Consider the following 13,034-nt stretch of genomic DNA (forward strand, 5'->3'; position numbering starts at 1 on the left):
TTTGCTGCCCTTTGGCCTGGTCAGTGAAGGCTCAAACCCCTTCGGTTATCATGGCGTTCTACGATAGGCGAGAGTAAGCCGTCCCCTGTGGACCTTCTGCGCACTTTTATGGTGCCGCCAGTGATGTGTACTGTTCTGCGTGTATCTTCCAAACAGAATTAATAGCTCTATTCCGCGACCCCATATCTCCAATAGCATCCCACTAATTGCAGTGCAAGTATGAGCACATAAACAAACGAAGAGACGCTATTTTATTGCAAAGGAATCAAGAGTCTGACCGTCGTTTAATAAAATGAAAGGCTTTACAAGACCTGCGGGAAGAAGTTATCACTATACAATCAGTCGTACACAAGTGCCGGAATTTTTCCTTGACTCGCGGCGGTGGCTCAGTGGCTAAGGCATTGCGCTGCTGAGCCCGAGGTCGCGGGTTCGATTTCCTGCCGCGGCGACCGCTTTTCTGAAGGAGGGGAAAAGCAAAAACTCCCGTGTGCACGAGAATTCGGCGCACGTTAAAGATCCCCACGTGGTCAAAATTAACCCGGAGCCCTGCACTACGGCGCGCCTCATCGCCTGCGTGGCGTCGACGCGAAACCCTACAATTTATCTTTCTCTTTTCGCGGTTTGTGCAAACTCTAATTTCGCTACGGCTTCAACTGAGCACCAATTTTGCCAGCCAAATCAAACAGGAAAGTACAAAGACAAAAACACGCGAGCTTTCTTACGAGAAAACAGGAGGCCAGCACTGTGCGTGCGTGTGTGAATCGCCTCATGGAAGCGATAAGACGCATCTGAAAGAAGGCCTGCTCGTTTCACCAATGAAGAAGCCCCTGCCCTCTGGGACCACGGGGCCCCACAAGCGCATAAAATCAAGACGCAACGTCCAAACGTGCTCGCAGCGCTTTTTGTTGTCGTTTCACCTGCTTCAGTTTTACTGTTGGTTTTCCTTTCATCATTTCATACAAAAAAACTTTGAAAAACATTTTTGACGGCTTTGATTGGTTCAGCTCTTGATCACCGTTAGGATATAAACTCCTTAACTCAGCAGCTGGCTGATATGACAGCCAAGAGATGACCGACGGCGCGACATTACAGCGATTTAAGTTGACGCTATTGGCGACCCCGCGGCTTGCAAGGTCCCGTCATAAACTAGAACAGGTTGGGGCAAGACGTTTGAAGGTGTAATGTAGTAGTCTTGAACGATTGCCAATGAAGGGCTTGTCAAGCTTCGGCCCATGGCCACCCTGTTTTTCTAAACAGGCAGGATGCCTATGTTCTCGAGCAAAAAAAATTTCTCCCACAGCTATTTGAAAACCGATGCTGTGACGAGCGGAGGAGGAGAAACACTTAATTTACAAACTGGGCCAAGGGGAGAGGGGTGGCAGACGATGCGATCTTCTCCGCGACCTGGGCGGCCGGGTTGGTTAGTGCCAACTGCACTTCCGGGGCGGAGCTCTCCAGGGCGTGCTCCCAGTGTGAGGGGGGAGGAAAAGGGGGAAATGGGTCGTGGGGACACTCGCAAAGGGAATGGTAGCGGGTATCCGGCTGGAGACATTGAGGGCAATGAGGCGAAGGGTAGAGATTGAGGTTGATGCGGTGTAGGAGAGTTCGACAGGGGGTTGTGTGGGTTTGAAGTAGCCACAAGTGGCGAGCGGCTTCGTGAGTGAGGGAAGGGTGTGGGGGAGGATATATTTTGCAGAGGAGGCGGAAGTGCTGCGTAATGTCCCGGTACGAGACTAGAGCGTCCCGGAAGCTGGGGGTGCCGTGGGTAGAGCCAAAATAAGGGCCTGCTCGGGTGACAGGAGCTCGAGCTGTACGGTGGGCCGCTTCATTGGCTTCTGTTACCGTGTGGGCCGGGATCCACAGCAGAGCCACGGGGTGGGATGGTGTCTTGCGGGAGAGGATTTTGAGGGCGAGTGTGGAGAGTAGCCCTGCAGAGAAGTTGCGAATTGCCGACTGAGAATCCGAAAGGACAACTCTGGGTGTGGGAGACTGTACTAGGGCGAGGGCGATACCCGCCTCCTCCGCAGCGGTAGCTTATGTATGTGTCGTGAGTGCGTCCAAGGGAGGCCTGTTGAGCGATGAAATGACGGTTTTGGCGAAAGCCGGCTTATCGTGGTAGCTAGCTTCGTCGACGTATAATTGATGCCGGGAGGGAGGGAATGTGTGCTGGAGATGTCTAGCGCTGGCCAGTCGGCGGTCGGCGTGGTGGTGGGGGTGCATATTGCGAGGCAGTGGGCGTACATGCATAAGTTGGCGTAGCGTAGTGGGAATAAGGGAGGTCATAGGTGATGGAAAAGGGTAGGTCAGCTGGGCCGCTGCGAGAAGGGCGCGGCCGGTATACGTGCGCGATAGTCTGGCTATATGGGCTGTGCGGTGCGCTTCGACGATTTATTCGACGGTGTTTTGAATGCCCAGGGCTAATAGACGGCTAGTGGGGGCGCTGGGAGGTATTAGAAGAGCAACTCGGTATATGCGTCGTAGTAGGCAATCTAGTTTTGTTTTGTGACAAAAACCAGCACCGCAAAAAATGTCCGCAAAAAGAAGATAACATGCGGAGCAGACTGAAATATTTCCACGTCTTAGAAAACAAAGCGCTCTTCCTGGATACAGTGCATCGACAGTCGCCTGGGTATCCTAAAACGAAATTAGCGGTTAAGCAAAGTGATGCATCCGAAAAAAGATCGTCATGACGTGTTTCTCCCCGTTTTCATCATAAACTAGCGCTCAACCGACGCCAGGCCGGAACCGCAAGAGGTCATGGTTTGAGTGATGAGAAAATGCTGGGGCGACCTTATTCCGTGAAAATGGGCGAAGGCATGCCTGGTTACTCTGCTCTTGAAATGAAAAAAAAAATATATACTTTCTTAAAAGTTTGACAGATAGAAAGTGAAGAAAAATATTCCCGCCTGGTGCGAAGAAAACGTGGGACCTTCAGAATAACGAACTGGTGCGATACCAACTATGCTACCAGCGAGGCTGTGCTCTTATCCACTTTCATAGGAATTAGTTTAAATTAATTTTTACTATCTCTTGGTGGTGATCACCAGTGCCACTACGAATACATGGCGTGCGTGATGCCGACTTTATTTTTCCTGCTGGGTCGTCATTTAGGCATATGCGACATTTCGCAAGCGGTGGACCAGCTTTGAACCATCTTATAGTACCTATAGCACTAAAACTGTCGAAACCGCGGCCCTCGCTGTGCATGTAGCGAAAGAGATTAGGGAATGAGGAGCTCGATGGATTCCGAGAGAAACAAGGTTATGCAGTTTAGAACGCTGAGGAAGGCAATGAAGAAATCGTGGTTGATAATTTATAACTCTTACATCACATGTTTTGAAATGTGTGTAAGATAGATGTGTGTAAGATTGTTTTACTGTCTGGTGCAGTGCGTAGTGTGTGGTATTTGGCAGGCATAGTTTGACAACGTTGTAGTTTTGCTGCAATCGCGAAAAACTTGATAGGAAGCCACGAGGATTGAGTATATATATATATGTGTGTGTTTTTTCTAATAAATTCAGTTGCGAGTCAGCGCCGTGTCGTCGTTAATTCTTCTTTTGTCCCGTCCTTTCTTGCGCTGCATTTCATTATGGTAACTATGAAGCAACTAGCCCAACTTGTCATCCTTCTGCCTTTCGGCTTTGACGGCAGACCCCAGGGAGTGGTGTATGCTCCTTTGCTAGGCCGATTATGGCGCCCTCTATACACAAATATCAATTTAACCTCCGTTTTTTAGTGCGCGTTCAATTACACGGTGAAAAAAATTAACACACACGAAGGAGACAGTGTAAGCGCTACTGTAAATTGATTTATTACAATTGCATTATTTCCTTGGAGACCAAATATGTCGGAAGTGTTACAAGATTCAAATAAAAGGGGGGCGGAGGCAAGGGTGGGAAAATTTTTTACCATAACTCACAGGTTACAGGCGGCAAAGCATGATAAGCTGGTAAAAGGCACTTTCCCTTTGTTTAATTTTTAAGTTGCAAAGTATTCACTGCGTGACGCTTTTGATTTAATATATGGTTTAACATGCCGAAAATACGCAGGTTATGAGGCGCGCCGTAGCAGAGGGCTCCAAATTATTTTAACCACTTGGGGATGCTAAACGCGCGCCTAAATCTAAAAAACAGGCATTGTTGCTTTTCCCCTTGACCAGAAAAACGGCCGTCGGGGCCGGGAATCGAACCCGCGTATTTGCGCCTTTTCTTTCAATGTGTAGACTCTGTCAGCTGCGTTTCATTAGTTCTATTTCAGGGGCGGGCAGCATATCTGAGCACGAGTTATCGTATGGGCTCAGCTCGCTGTATATGTGATAGACTTCCGAATATTCGCGTGTGCTTATTCTCTTATTTTTCCAAAACAAAAATTTTCAAACACTGAGCTGCACTCTCAATATACAGTGTAGCAATGAATTGCCTGATAGGGTTGTTTTCTGGCATGGGTTGCGGTGTTCTTGAAGAGTCATAATGAGGCATCATGCGGTCCCTCAGGATTTCCCCTCGCACGGGGCACCTTGTGCAATGTTGGTGACGGTACTGGCGACAACGCGCACCCCGAGCCCCCATATTGTTGCTGTAATCTACCGTGGCTACGAGTTGTAAGGTGAAGGGCAGAAACCACAAACGGTGGCTGTCGGAGCCTAGGTCAAGCTTCGGCGTATGGGCTCCCTGTCTGTTTACCAGGCAAGAAGCTCCGGAACCTCTTCAGCTACCAGTGTAAGGCTGACGAAGAAAGTACCCCCGACTCTGCTTTTATACTATGCCATATGGCCTTTTCAAAACAACCCCCAAACGTGATCGGCACCCGAAAAAGGACGCACCAAAGTTTCATTTCTACCTATTTCAACAACTGTCTTCCCAGCAACCGTAAACAACTATTCTCGTCTTTTTTGTAATTGAGTCAACTGACAAAGAAAGATCTCTCACTTTATTGTCCATCTTCATGGTGTCGAAGTTACTGGTAAGTATATATGGTAAGGTGCACAAAGCCAAGAAACAAAAAACTGGGCAATTTCTTCTCCAAGTCACCAGCAGCAGCAGGCACAAAAACCCTTGAACCAGATCCGAATCGGAGATCTTGACATCAGGGTCACAAACCACAGCAGCTTAAACAGCTCCCAGGGCGTGATATCCGATTTTGATCTACTGAACGAAAGTGAAGCCAAGGAGGGCCTTCGAGGTCTGGGCGTAACAGTGGTCAGGCGCATAAACATACTTAGAGAGGACACACAAATACCCACAAAGCACCTTATCGTAACTTTTGACAGGTCGAGCCTTCAATACATCAATGCAGGTTTTGTGCGACGTCCGGTCCGACCTAACATCCCTAACCTACGGCGCTGTTTTAAGTGCCAACGATTTGGGCATGGCACCAACTCCTGCCACGGCCGCCTTAACTGTGCAATATGCGGCCAACATGATCCCCCGTCCGAAAACTGCAACACCCAGAGTTTCACCTGTGCGAACTGCCAGGGGCCCCACGCAGCGTTGTCCCGCTTTGGTGCGAAATTTAAAAAGGAAAAATAAATCATCAATGTAAAGGTCACAGATAGCATCACCTTCCCAGAGGCGCGAAAGAGGTTCGCCTGTTTCCCGCTTCGAAGGAGCGCTGACGCAGCTCGCCGAGGGCGGAGCGGCGTCTGGTTTCGGCTGGGACCTAGTACCGGAGTTGGACTTGGTCCCGCCTCTACCCCCCATCGGGTTGCCTCTAGCGGCCCAACCCTCCTCTGCACCACTCTCTGAGCCAGCAATGGTTGTGGAGACAACCACATGTGGTGGGAATGATGAATATCCTCTACTTCCGATCCACCATGCCAACCACAGGCTAGGGTACGGAGATGCAAATCGGGGAGCCAGCTGCAGCTACAACCCCCACTGCACCGCCTGCGCCATCCGAGGCGTTTTTGAAACCCTCGGCGGTTTCGGGCAAGGAAACGCGCGCCCCAAAGGGTCCGCGGTGCAAGCAGCCTGATCTCTCAGGTGCTCCGACGACATCCGAGGACGAAATGGACGTCGGACGATTCTTGTCGGCAGTGCACCGCAAGGAACGCGATCCGACGCCAAAGCCTCCCGACAAGCCACAAAAGACGAGAGTCACATACGCGAAAGACGACACATAAACATACACACTCCAGTAGCTCTCATACTAAAATTGGGAAGAGAAAACGTAATTCAATGAAACTGTAAAGGCATTCCTAAAAATCTTGACGATGTATACGAAATACTGCATGCTAATCAGCCAACTGTAATGTGTGTTCAGGAAACACCTTTAAATTCAAAGCACACAAATTTCTTCAATATTTAAAGGGTCTTCAGAAAGCACAGGGATGGCTGCAAACACTCTTCTGGTGGTGTGGCCGTAATTGCCCGGAAATACTTATCCTTCCACCCTGTCAGTCTGAACACTGTCCTTGAGGCTGAACCAATTTGAACAATTATATTTATTAGGTTTATGACGGTATGCTCCATATATATTCCTCCTGATCTTGCACTTCCGAGCTTGTTCTTCGAGGCGATGGTTGACCAGCTGCCAAAACTATACAAATTAACAGGCGACCTTAATGCTCACAATTCACTTTGGGTGTCTTCCCGTACGGATTCTCGGAGTCGCCTGTTAGAGAGGTTTCTAACATCCTCAGGAGGATGCCTTTTTAACAATAAACAGCCTACATACCATAACATGGGACACAATACATGCTCATATCTTGACGTGGCTATTGGCTCTGCAGTTCTCTTTCCTCTTCTCCAGTTTGTGTGGGCACTGACCCGTATGGCAGTGACCACTTCCCCACCTCACTAACATATATGGGTAAAGGCCCAAGCAGTTAATCTTCCCCTAGTACGTTGAATGAAGCACGAGCTAACTGGAACACATTTACGGGGACATCAAAACTACATTACACAACCATAAGACACCTAAACGTAGATGAAGCCACTCAACTCACGACGCACATCCTCGATGCCGACGAAAAGTTCATTCCCCATGCCTCTGGTGCTCTGCGCAAAGAGCGGAGGCCGTGGTGCAATGAGGACTGTAGGCGGGCGCGAGAAGCCCAACACCAAGGCGTGGGGTATCCTTCGTCAGTACCCCACGTCGGGAAACATCATTTTGTGAAAACGGGCCAAGGTCTTCGGAAAACATGTGCGCCGCGTGGCAAAAAGAGATAGTTTGCGGTGATTGATAACCTCCATAAACTCATACACAGACACAGCCAATGTATGGATACGTATATGCAAACTCAACAGACAACAGACACACAGCCTGCCCCTGGTCAGTACAACAGGCGACACACTGCAAGACCAAACTAACACACTCGCACAACACTTCCAATACGTGTCCAGTTCAGCACACTACACGAGCACTTTCCTGAAGTATAAAGACTCTAGTGAAAAGAAGTCCGTACAGGACAACAACCACTCAAATACTTCTTACCTCTCTCTGTTTTCATTACATGAGCTGAGGGCTGCTCTGAACACGTGTAAACCCTCAGCTCCAGGCCCAGACAACATCACATATACAATGACAGAACACCTACACGCAGACACACTTGAAACACTTCTATATCTATATATTAAAATATAGCTTTCGGGGCACATTCCAATGTCTTGGGAGGGAGGCCATAGGAGTGGTTTTCTTGAAGGAGGGAAAGGAGCCGTCATCCCTCTCAAGTTACCGCCGTATAGACCTGACGAGCTGCCTGTGCAAGCTCTTCGAGAAGATAATCAATCGCAGGCTCGTGTAGTTCCTTGAGTACAAAGGTCTTCTCGAGAGCTGCCAGGCAGGCTTCAGATTGGGGCGATCAACGAAAGATTCACTGTAGCACTTGACTCGTACATCAAGGTTGCCTTCGCGCATAAGGAGTATTGTGTAAATGTGTTTTGCGACCGCGAAAATGCCTACGACACCGCTTCGCGGTATGCGATCCTTAGTTTCCTTCAAATCATTCGGTGTTTCGGGTAACATCTTAAACAATCTTGTTAGTTACTTGTAAGATAGAACATCTGAAGTGAGAGTTGGTTGTGCACTCTCAAAGATTCACGTGCAAGAAAATGGCGCGCCGCGAGGAATCGTGTTTAGCTGCACTCTCTTCGTAGTAAAGATGAACTCTCTTGGAAAGGCACTGCCACCTACAATCTCCTCATCTATGTATGTAGACAACGTGCAGATATCCTTTAAATCGTGTAACATGTCCATCTGCGAACGTCACGTCTAGCTTGGTGTCAACAAACTTGCCGGCTGGGATGACAAGAATGGTTTTAAAGTGAATCCGGGAAAGAGGGCTCGCGTTGTGTTCTCCAGGAACCGTGCGGTTCATCCCGACCCAGACATTATTCTTATTGGCGTCTCGCTTCCTGTGAAGAAGGAGCGCAAGTTTTTAGGTGCTGTGTTTGACCACAAACTCACATTCATTCCACACATCAAGGAAATTAAGCATACATGTCTCAAAACAATGAATATCCTTAACGTTCTCTCCCACCAAAAGTATGAGCCTGACAAAGAACTCCTGCTTCGCTTGTATACTGTTTTGGTTAGGTCTCGTTTAGACTAAGGCAGTGAGGTGTATGGGTCTGCGACTAAAACAGGGTTGCGAATGCTTGACCCAAAGCTACACTTGGTGCTGCGTCTTGCGTCGGGTGCTTTTCGCATTAGCCCTGTGGGGAGTCTGTATGTCGAGTGTAATAAGTGGAGCCTTGAGAACCAATGAACGTACATTGACTTTCTTTATGCTTTTAAAATATCATCGCTGAATAACCATCTTTTTTATCCTGTCTTTAACAAAACGTCCACATCTGTGCTCTTTGTAAATCACCCATACGTTCCTCTTCCCTTTACGCTTGAAGTGAGAGAGCGAGCCGCGGATCTCAGCGCTTCGTTTTTAGATGTGTACAGGTCATCCTTTTACAACATTTTAACGCCTTTGCAAGTTCGCCCTGTGTCCTGTGACCGTCTTTTCGAAAACTTGACAAAAATCAGTTACCACAAGCTGCAATACTGCAGCACTTTCTGTCTCTGAAGTTTAAATACCCACGTCCAGAATTTTACAGTGACGCTTCTAAAAGCACCACTATGGTCTCGTGCGCTGCTCATGGTCGGAATTTCTATGCAGCCGAAACCTTGAGCGTACACACAACAATGTTTTCAGCAGAAGCGTATAAAATTTTACGAATTGTACGACACATTCTCGAAAATAAATTCCCAAGCCCATCATTTATACGGATTCCGTGAGTGTTGTTCGCGCACTATCATCAGAGAAGCCCCCCCCCCCCCTCCTAAAAAAAACATCATAGTTCATTTTGTATTCAACACTATCATGTCTACGTATGCGCAAATGCATCAGCTGATCCTCTGCTGCGTCTCAGGGCCCGCTGGGATTGCTGGGACCGAGTCGAATAGTTTTTACTGCAGTTTTATTGTTTGTATTGCTACAAATGAATGTATATATGTGTGCGTATGTATGTACATGCATATATGTGTCACAAACTCGAGCGTACGACGTCTAAAAGTACCGTATATATTTTTCATTTTATTGTACAGCGCCTAATTCTTCTTACACTCGGTTCTATTCGCCCGAGACAAGGCTGGAAGTTTCTCGAACGAAGAGACGGTAACATGATCATTCGCCGGCTCGCCGGCAAGAAAACAACAAAAATAAAACCTCCGCCGCTCGGGTTTCGTCGAAGCTTCCAGTACTTTCGAGGAGGCACGGGTGGCCTTGCCAGTTCTAAAGAGCGTCGATCATTCTAGAATGGAGAAGAGGGAAGTTATTCGCTGACGGCGGCAGGCACGTTGTGTGTTGTGCTCTCCTTCTCCGCACCGGCGCGCCTATAAAAAGAGAAGCCGCGCCTAAGCAAACCAGCTACGTTTGGACGTCGTGATTGACAACGGCACCTGCCAGTTTGTACATCACACCATCGGCGACCCGCGCCCTGGAGGACTCCAACGTGCTCCCGGGCCTCGAATGACCGTGATCGTCTCGGACGGCCTGGCCTACAGCGAAGCTACGCTTCCCAGGTAGCCGAATCGCCTCCGACAGCGGTGCATCGTCCGGCCCGGTCGGTGAATATGCTGGGACTCTGTCTCTCAAAAGCATCGAACTGTTCATTTTCTTTTAGTTAACTGCTCCGATTCGTAATATTCATTTGTTAACGCTCCTGTTTGTATGATTTTGTCTAATTGGACTGTTTCTTGCATTTGAATTCCATCTAAGTTGTCTGTTATTATCGATCCGTTACCTCGTGCTCGTGTTTGTAACTTGTCTGTCTAAATATAAGTCTTTGTGCTGTTTTCCGTTCAAGGCTCTTGTTCATTCTTGCCGCTCTAGTCGGCGAAAGCCGCACATCAGACGGCCACCCCCTTTGTCACCTGTGCCCTGTAGATTCGGTGGGGTTTGTTGGCTCTCTTGAGTCGACTCCCCATATCTTCTGTCAGTGCACCCTAATTTAAGGAAACGGGTGACAATATGCATTGCCTTCTGCCTGTTTTTGCTCATTTTTGTTTGATGTGTTTTTTATTTGTTGCCTACTCTACGCTGTTCCGTTGTGTACTTTGTCACAAGAGGTCCCCCGACAGTTTTTTAACTACGGGACCTCCTCGGTATTACTATTTGTTCAGTCTTTTAAAATGTGAAAATAAAATAAACTTCAAACTTCAAACAACCGTACCATATACAGACATCAAGCCACACATAAGACAACACTTGCCTAGAGCATGGCAAACACACTGGAGTGAACATACAAATAACCAGTTACACGTTATAAAACCACGCTTGGGACCATACACCACTGACACACGCAACACACACACGGAAGTCGCCTTGGCTAGGCTGCGGATAGGACACACCCATGCAACGGCAACGCACTAGTATCTGCACTCAGGATCTTTAAGACCCCAGTGCAGCAGTTGCGGAAAGCCCGTAACGGTAGTTCACATACTCATTTAATGCACAGCACTTCACCCAACGCGACGCAAACACTTCCCACAACTATACATACTGGAGGTCCCACTACACTCAGCGTTTTTCTTGTCTGACAATTCTATGTTTTCTATAATTTTTTTAATATTTAGAAGAAGTTAAATTTTTATACCTGAATTTATACCACCCATGATCACTCCCTGGCTCTATACACAAGCCATGCTCATTGTCATTTTCTGATTGTACTGGTGTTTCTTGTGTTATTGTTTACGTTTTCACCTCTCATATATAAACATTCTTTTGGCGCTCTTTTCCCAGTTGGCCTTGCGCCATTACATACAACTATCGTCATCATCACAGTCATGATGTCCATGCAAATATTGTACTTGTCATAAATAAGTTGATAGCTGCGTTTGTGCTGTCTCTTGGTTCGTGTGAACCTGTGAATGTTGTGTACCATGTAACCTAAAACACAGCCCATAATAATGCGAGGCCAGCTAGACTTCTCGCCACTGCTGACGCCGTTTTCACGACTGTATTCCCCACGCAACCACCAATTTCTCTTTCACAAGCTTTGCAATCGCCTGATAACGGCAGTAGCGGCCTTATCAGGCGTTGCCAGAGCAACTTGCCGGCTTTCAACGCCAACATGAAAAGATAATGTTCCATCATGAGAGGGTTTCCGCGCGATACTTTCGCCGTTCATTTTACGCCTAAGCACGCCGCCATCACCGGTTTCAGGGTTATCTCGCACTGGTTGCGGTGAAAGAATGGGATCGAGCATGCATAACTAGTCTTCATGCCGCTACCGATGACATGAGCATTCTGCTGGCGGGAAATTTAAACGTGGAAGTCTCGCGGCTCAATTCCACCTGTCAGCTGTACTGACTGTGGTTTAGGTTGGTGTGTTGCACAGACAGTGGGATGCCTGCGGCGCGGGACGGAAACGGATTGCAACCTGTTTGTCCACAATCTAGAATAAAGCTCGAGTACTTGCAGGTTTTAACTCCCAATGTACAGACGCGTGTCTTTCAGTCAGAGGAAGAATAGCGGGAATCGAAGGAGCATCTGGTGGTGATAAAAACGCGGATGGGTGCAATAACAGCAGAAAGCCGCTGCCGCCCCCGTTTCTACCGCACGGTTCAGCTCGCCCAGTAGCTTGGAATGTTTCCCGAATGAACAGCACCATCGACGTCAGCAAATATTTCTTGTTCAGCTTGAAGGGCTTTCAGAGCGACAATTTTAACGGTGCCTTTTACTTCTAAACACACCCACATAACTGGTTGCTGGTTTTCAGGCACACTATGGGAGATAAGAGAACGGGGGGGGGGGGGGGGCTGCACGCACAACGCTCAGATACTGGTTTCTTGCCCTCACTGATGACATGTCCGTTGTGCTGGCGGAAGGTTTAAAGTGTACGTCCACCGCCCCATTGCAATTCGAACTTTCCTCCGGTGTCCTCCATGTTCCGTCGGATTCGCCTGGTGTTGCGCCGACAATAAAAGGCCTACTACGCAAGAAGGAAACAGACAGCTTCATGTTATTCCAGTAGAATAAATGTCGCGGCGTTCAAAATTTCAGTGTCCTAAATTGCAATTGCTCAATCTCAAATTACAAACCAACGTGTCTTGTCGCGTGCATTTCGTGTACTGCGTCCAGCTCCGCAGCTCATCCTTCTTCACACAGTGTAAGGGCACTAAATTTTTTTTATCGTGGTACAGACATAAAATACGGGGTATGTCAGCAGCGTGAAACCACTTTTGTAATTGCGAAAGCAGGAACCGTGGAACAATGCATTCGGGCGAGCTTGAAGCCCTTTTTGTTTCCTTGTTGGATCTTACTTTGTTAATTACGCTCTTCACACTTAACCGATATAAGGTTCGGTACCCTATAAGGTATAGGGCCGAGTTGTATGAAGCCGAAAAGGCGGAGGGCCGGACGAAAAATCGGTGGGAAGCAACAGGGGCCTTTGCAGGTGAAGAGAAAAAAATCAGCGAATTGCTAACAATATTTCACAATAGTTAGCAGTAACCTGCCTGAGGGTGAAGATGGGGGACAATGCTATCTGGAAGCGATCAATCCTCGGTTCTTGTCTTTCGTCTAACCCTCCTTGAAGTCA

Source organism: Haemaphysalis longicornis, unplaced genomic scaffold, assembly GCF_048455015.1.
Source record: "Haemaphysalis longicornis isolate Haplotype H1 unplaced genomic scaffold, Haemaphysalis longicornis Haplotype H1 scaffold_11, whole genome shotgun sequence".
NCBI lineage: Eukaryota > Metazoa > Arthropoda > Arachnida > Ixodida > Ixodidae > Haemaphysalis > Haemaphysalis longicornis.